The 7393-nt window shown below is 43.1% G+C and overlaps 1 non-coding gene across 1 annotated transcript; it reads left to right on the top strand.

Moving 5' to 3' along the window:
- Positions 1-6512: 6512 nt before the first annotated feature.
- LOC141715286 (small nucleolar RNA R71) lies at positions 6513-6619 on the top strand. Its single transcript, XR_012572053.1, has one exon. It is a non-coding gene; the product is annotated as a small nucleolar RNA R71 (small nucleolar RNA).
- The last annotated feature ends 774 nt before the right edge of the window (positions 6620-7393 follow it).

The raw sequence follows: 7393 nt of genomic DNA, 5'->3' as shown, positions 1-7393 counted from the left end.
CCTACTCTGAATCAGAATCCTCACCCTCAAGGGGTGGAGTGTCAGGCGTGTCAGGAGGCGGATACACAGAGTCCTCACCAAATATTGGCCACTGAATGTTAACTCTGATGGCTCTAAATGCAGTCCCAAGTGCCTGGGTGAGATCGTGTGCAAAATGACTATGGATGTCGTGCATCGAATCCATCCTCCTCGCAAGATGCCTATACTGCGTCGAACCCAAACCAGTCCACATCTCTGCTCTGTCTTCCTCCTGCTGCTGTTATGATGGTCCTCCTTCATCTCATAACTAAGATCTCCATGCAGTCCTGCTCGCCTGACCAGCAGCTGGCCTCCCACCAGGTAGGTGATCAAAAGAATACCCAAGCCCCTTCAAATCGGGCTTGCCTCCATCCCATTCCTGCATCGTAGCCAAAGTAGTTCTATCGATCGGAGCACTCAGAATCTGCAATTGCTCATATACGGGCCAATGCACACCAACTGCCACGCACGGCTTTGTCATCATGGATGCATACAGAATAGACCCCGTAGTGCTCCCCTCAAGAACTTTAGAATCCCCTCAAAAATAACCATCCCCAAATCTATATAATCACCCTGCAGAATGCCCCATAACAGTTGTGCACGCTCCACTGTAACCTCATGCACATGCGAAGATGGCATGATATTAGCACATATGAAAGCGTTCATTGCATGGGCAAACCTGTTCATGTCGGCCGCCGGGAACGTAGAATACTCGGAAATTGTGCCCCTCTTGATCTTCCAGTGAGTTTCGGGCCGACACAGAGTAGCAACAATGAGATCCAGATCAAAGTCCTCTGGAGACTTATCGTTCCAGGTATCCTGCCCGGGCTTCCTCATGGGTTGCTCAATCACAGTCCTGATAGGCTCTACACTATACTCCACCGTCCTTCCTCGCACCACAGTGAAGCCATTCTTCTCAGCCTTGGCGTTCGCATAGAACTCGCGAACCACACTCATAGGCACAGCAGCTGGTGCCTCGCAAAAAGGAACCCATCCCATCTCAAAAATCATCTCCAACAACTTACCATCATTCTCTGATGGCAGAAAACCTCATTCCTTGACGATTGGCTTCGAAAGAAGCCACATATACTCCTCCTCAGCTTCAGGAGTAGAAAACCCTGGCCTCACACCGCTCGCAGTTGAAGAATCGGTGGTGCTACTTCCAACTTGTGTTCTTTGTCTCTTGGGTGCCATGGAAATTGATTGGAGAGAATAAGAGTTGTGTTTGAGAGAGAATTTGTTTTTGAGAGTTTGTGAATTGGTGAAGAAGTTTGTGTATGGGGTGTATGTATATATAGGTGGTGAAAAGAGAATTAGATATAGAATAGAAGTGGGATTTAATTATGGGAATAAAGAGAGTAATGCGTTTAATTTGGAGAGGGAATTATGGGATGTGGGGGAGTAAAATCCGGTTAGAATTTGATTTTGGGATAAAATTCCCGTCCCCCCCCTAAACTGCCTTTTATTTTTTTTCCAGATTTGGGACACAGCACGGCCGCGCGCTGGGATGGCGCGGGCGCTACTTATGCCAAAGCGGTGCAGCCGCGCGCTGTACCAGCGCGGGCGTGCCGTGTTTCTGTGTAAATGGCGCGGTCGCGCACTGGAACAGCGCGGGCGCGCCAGGCTTCTGTAGTCAGTCCTGAATTTTTTCTGTTTTTTTTTTTATTTTTTTGTGATTTTCTCCGTTCTTCTTGCTTCCTCTACTTACTAATGTACAACAAACTTGGGTTGCCTCCCAAGAAGCGCTTTTTTGACGTCTCCAGCTCGATGTAGATCTTGAGATCAAGTGGATAATAAAATGGCACTAACCACCTCGCGGGTTGCCGTGTCACCATAATAATGCTTCAACCGTTGACCATTTACCTTGAATGCTTGGCCCGGATCATTCTCAAAAATTTCCACCGCTCCATATGGAAACAAAGTTTTAATTATGAAGGGATCCGACCATCTTGACTTCAACTTTTCAGGAAAAAGACGGAGACGAGAGTTGAATAAAAGAACTTGTTGCCCTGGCACAAATTTCTTGAGCACCAGACCCCGAACGTGCCACCTCTTGACTTTTTCCTTATACATCTTATTGTTCTCATAAGCTTGAAGTCAAAACTCGTCAAGTTCATTCAATTGAAGCATCCTCTTCTTTTCAGCCACATCCAAGTCCAGATTCAGTTTCTTCAAAGCCCAATATGCTTTATGCTCAAGCTCCACAGGCAAATAACATCCCTTAACATACACCAACTGAAACGGCGACATTCCCAATGGAGTCTTATATGTTGTTCTATATGCCCAAACAGCTTCATCAAGCTTCAAAGACCAATCCTTCCTTGATGGACTTACCACTTTCTCCAAAATGCACTTGATCTCTCTGTTAGACACCGCAGCTTGACCATTTTTCTGAGGATGATAAGCCGTAGCAATGCGATGATTCACATTATAGCTTTTCATCATGGCAGTGAACTTGTGATTGCAAAAATGCGACCCCTCATCACTGATTATGACTCTTGGAGTTCCAAATCTTGTGAAAATATGCTTGTGAAGAAAATTAAGTACCACTTTCGCATCGTTCATTGGAAATGCCTTAACTTCAACCCATTTCGACACATAATCAACTGCCAACAAGATATACTGATTGTTACAAGATGAGACAAATGGCCCCATGAAGTCAATTCCCCAAACATCGAAGACCTCAACCTCGAGAAGCATATTAAGAGGCATCTCATCCTTTTTAGATATATTACTCACACGTTGACATTGATCATATTTCAAAATGAACTGATGAGCATCTTTAAACAATGTCGGCCAAAAGAAACCTGCTTGTAGAACACGAGCTGCTGTCTTTTCTCCTCCATAATATCCTACATAAGCCGTTGAGTGGCAATCTCAGAAAATCCCCCCCCCCCCGGTTTCACTGTAAGGAATACATCTGCTGATGATTTGGTCAATCCTTGGCGAAAAAGAAATGGCTCATCCACATATACCACTTTACTTCATGAAGAAACATCTTCCTTTCAGCATAAGATAAGTCAGGAGGCATGATATTACTCACAAAGTAGTTCACAATGTCTGCAAACCATGGCTCTTCTTCTTGCACTCCAAACAGCTGCTCGTCGGGAAAAGGCTCATTAATCAATGTCTTATCCAATAAAGTAGCATTAGGATTCTCTAAACGCGAGAGATGATCAGCAACTTGATTTTCAGTTCCTTTTCTGTCCTTGATCTCTAGTTCAAATTCTTAGAGCAAAAGAACCCATCAAATCAATCTAGGATTCGATTCCTTCTTTGAGACGAGATATCAAATTGCAGCGTGATCAATGAAAACTGTCATCTTAGTCCCAAGTTAATAAGATCGAAATTTCTCAAAACCATAGAAAATAGCCAAAAGTTCTTTCTCCGTAGTAGTATAATTCAGTTGAGCACCATTTAGAGTCTTACTAGCATAGTAGACCACATGAAATATGTTGTTCTTTCTCTGCCCAAGAACTGCTCCAACTGCGTAGTCACTTGCATCGCACATCATCTCAAAAGGCTCATCACAATCAAGTGCCGTTATGACAGGTGTCGTGATTAAACTTTTCTTCAATATCTCAAAAGCTGCAAGGCACTCGTCATCAAATTTAGAAGGGACATCTTTCTCTAACTGACTACACAAAGGCTTTGAAATTTTTGAGAAATCTTTGATGAAACGGCTGTATAAACCCGCATGACCAAGAAAACTGCGAATTACCTTAACAAAAATTGGTGGAGGAAGATTCTTAATGACCCCCACCTTGGCCTTGTCCACCTCTAGGCCTTTATTATAAACCTTATTCCCGAGAATAATGCCCTGACACACCATAAAATGGCATTTCTCCCAATTGAGAACCAGATTGGTCTCAACACACCTCTTGAGAACGTGTCCCAGATTCTGCAAGCATTCATCAAAAGAATCGCAAAAGACTGAGAACTCGTCCATGAACACCTCCACATTCTGGCCAATCATGTCAGAAAAGATGGTCATCATACATCTCTGAAATGTGGCTGGTGCACCACATAGACCAAAAGAAACTCGTTTGAAGGCGAAAGTACCAAATGGACAAGTGAAGGTAGTCTTCTCCTGATCTTCTGGAGCAATACAAATCCAATTGTAACCCGAATAGCCATCCAGAAGACAGTAATACTCATGACCGGCCAACTTGTCAAGCATCTGATCAATAAAGGGAAATGGGAAGTGGTCCTTCCTAATGGATTTGTTCAACTTTTGATAGTCCATGGAGACTTTCCACCCCGTGACTGTCCTTGTCAGAATAAGCTCATTCTTCTCATTTGCTACCACATTAATTCCACCTTTCTTTGGTACACATTGAACTGGGCTTACCCATGAACTGTCAGAGACAGGATAGATAATCCCTGCATCTAGCCACTTTAGAATTTCCTTCTTCACTACTTCCTTCATGATAGGATTAAGTCTTCTTTGCTGCTCGACTGTAAGCTTGCTACCTTCCTCTAGCAGAATTTTATTCATACAGTAAGAAATGGCCGATCCCCTTAATATCTGCTATAGTCCATCCAATTGTCGATTAAAACTCTCTCCGAATCCTCAAAAACTTTTCCTCATCACTACCTGAACGGTCAGATGCAATAATAACAGGCAGAGTAGATGCATCATCTAAAAACGCATACCTCAAATGCTCAGGTAAAGGCTTAAGCTCAAGAGAGGGGGCTTCCTTAATAGAATGCTTGAGGCGTTCAGGAGCTTTGTTCAATTTCTCCATTCCAAGAGATTCAAAAGGCATATCAATCTTCCTCTTCCAGGGAGAAGCATTCAAATACTGCAATTGCTCTTCACCTTCGTCATCTTCACTATCTGAATTCCCCAATAAGGCTTTTTCTAAGGCATCAGACCTTAGCAATTGATCAAGTTTCGATGTGACCACCGAATCGACCAACTCCACTTTTAAGCACTCCTCATTATCAGTAGGAAATTTCATGGCATTGAACACATTAAAGGTAACATCCTGATCCAGCACTTGCATTGTAAGCTCACATTTCTGCACATCTATCAAGGTTCAGCCAGTTACCAAGAAAGGTCTTCCCAAGATAATGGGATCCTTCTTATCCTCCTCGAAATCAAGAATTTCAAAATCAGCAGGAAAGATGAGTTTATCAACCTTGACCAAGACATCCTCCACAATACCTCGTGGATATTTAATAGAATGGTCGGCCAACTGTAAAGTCATATACGTCGGTTTAGGATCAGGTAGATCCAACTGCTTGAAAATTGACAAAGGCATCAGATTGATGCTAGCTCCCAAATCACATAAGCATCTGTCAAAAGACACTTTTCCAATAGTACATGGAATAGTGAAGCTTCCTGGATCTTTAAGCTTTGGAGGCAACTTCTACTGCAACACAACACTGCATTCCTCCGTGAGAGCGACAGTCTCTAAATCATCTAGCTTCACCTTCTGAGAGAGAATACCTTTCATAAACTTTTCATAACTAGGCATCTGCTCGAGAGCCTCGGTGAAAGGTATATTGATATGAAGTTTCTTGAACACCTCCAAAAACTTCTCAAATTGCTTATCCAGCTTTTTCTTCTGCAGCCGCTTAGGAAAAGGCGGTGGAGGATAGATCTGTTTCTCCCCTGTATTACCCTCAGGAGGAGTGTGCTGAACAGTAGTCTTCCTTGGTTCTACTTCTTCATCCTGCTGCTTGGCTTCGTTCTCAGCCCCAGCTTCTTCAGTTAACTCTTGAGTTTTTTCGGGATTTGTAACTTTCCTCTTTACCTGAACCTTAGCTTCCCTCTTTCCTGGCACTTCAGTGTCACTAGGAAATGTAGTAGGTTGACGATTTAGCAAGGCATTGGCAATCTGCCCAATTTGATTTTCCAAGGTCTTGATAGAAACAGCTTGACTCTTGCACATAAGCTTGAACTCCTCTAATTCAGATTTTTCATTAGCTTGTTGCAGCTGGAGTTGTTATCTTGGTGCATACTGCGGTTTCTAAAAACCAGGGGGTTATATTGCTTAGATGGATACTGCCGAAAAGGCTGTTGAACCGCATTCTGAGCATTACTCCGGCTGAAATTAGGATGATTGTGGTTATTAGGATGATAGGTGGTTGACACAGGTTGCTGTGATCGCTGGAAGTTGCTCATGAACTGAGCTGATTCACTAGAGATTGCGCACTGATCAGTTTCATGGGCACCAGCACAAAGCTCACAGACACTAGTGATTTGATTAACTCTATAATTAGCCAAAGTGTCCACTTTCATTGTCAAAGCCTTAAGTTGGGCAGCGATAGCAGTTGCTGCATCCAACTCCAGAATTCCTTCTACCTTTCCCTGATTCAGTCTCTAGGAAGGATTCTGGTACTCATTAGCAGCCATCAATTCAGTAAGTTCATAAGCTTCATCGTAGCTCTTAGCCCACAATGCTCCTCCTGATGTTGCATCAAGCATGGGTCTGGAACTAGGACCCAATCCATTGTAGAAACAATTAATAATCATCCAATCAGGCATGCCATGGTGTGGTCACTTCCTTAGCATCTTCTTATATCGATCCCAAGCCTCACACAGAGATTCTCCAGTGTGTTGAGCAAACTGAGTAAGAGCATTCCTGATTGCGGCAGTCTTCGCCATGGGGAAGAATTTAGTGAGAAACTTTTGAGCAAGATTTTCCCAAGTGGTGATAGACCCTGCTGGTAGAGAGTGTAACTAGCACTTAGCCTTGTCCCTCAGAGAGAATGGGAAGAGACGTAGCTTGATAGCATCTTCAGTCACATCATTGAACTTGAAAGTGTCGCAGATCTCGATGAAATCCTTGATGTGCATGTTGGGGTCTTCAGTTGGAGAACCCCCAAACTGAACTGAGTTCTGTATCATTTGGATCGTGCTTGACTTGATCTCAAAAGTATTAGCCCTGATGGCTGGTCTAATGATGCTAGACTGAATGTCATTAATCTTAGGCTTAGAATAGTCCATCAAAGCCTTCGAATTTTCTGCTTGATCACCCATAGCTACTACAATTGGCTCTTCAACTTTCACTTCTTCCTCTAACTTCTCTTTATCCTTAAAAACTTCCCTACGAACTACCACATGTTCTTCCTCAGTTTTATCCATTGTTCTCTTACGAGTACGCGAACGCGTATGCATACACCCCCGCTAGAGTACCTGAAACCAGACAAGATATAAATAAGTAACAATGTCCGAGTCAATGAACTTTAACGACCACTGATGGAAAGCACATAAACTATAAATTAACACTACAGTCCCCGGCAGCGGCGCCAAAAACTTGTTAGTCACTAAACACACGCTAATAATACACGCAAGTATACGAGTTCGCAAGTAGTATAGAATCTTTTCTAGTTCGTTCCCACAAAGACTATATTGGTTAATTGT

This window comes from Apium graveolens, chromosome 3 (genome assembly GCF_009905375.1).
Source record: "Apium graveolens cultivar Ventura chromosome 3, ASM990537v1, whole genome shotgun sequence".
Lineage (NCBI taxonomy): Eukaryota > Viridiplantae > Streptophyta > Magnoliopsida > Apiales > Apiaceae > Apium > Apium graveolens.
Note: the sequence above shows the minus strand (reverse complement) of the source record. Positions and strands in the feature narration are given on the sequence as shown.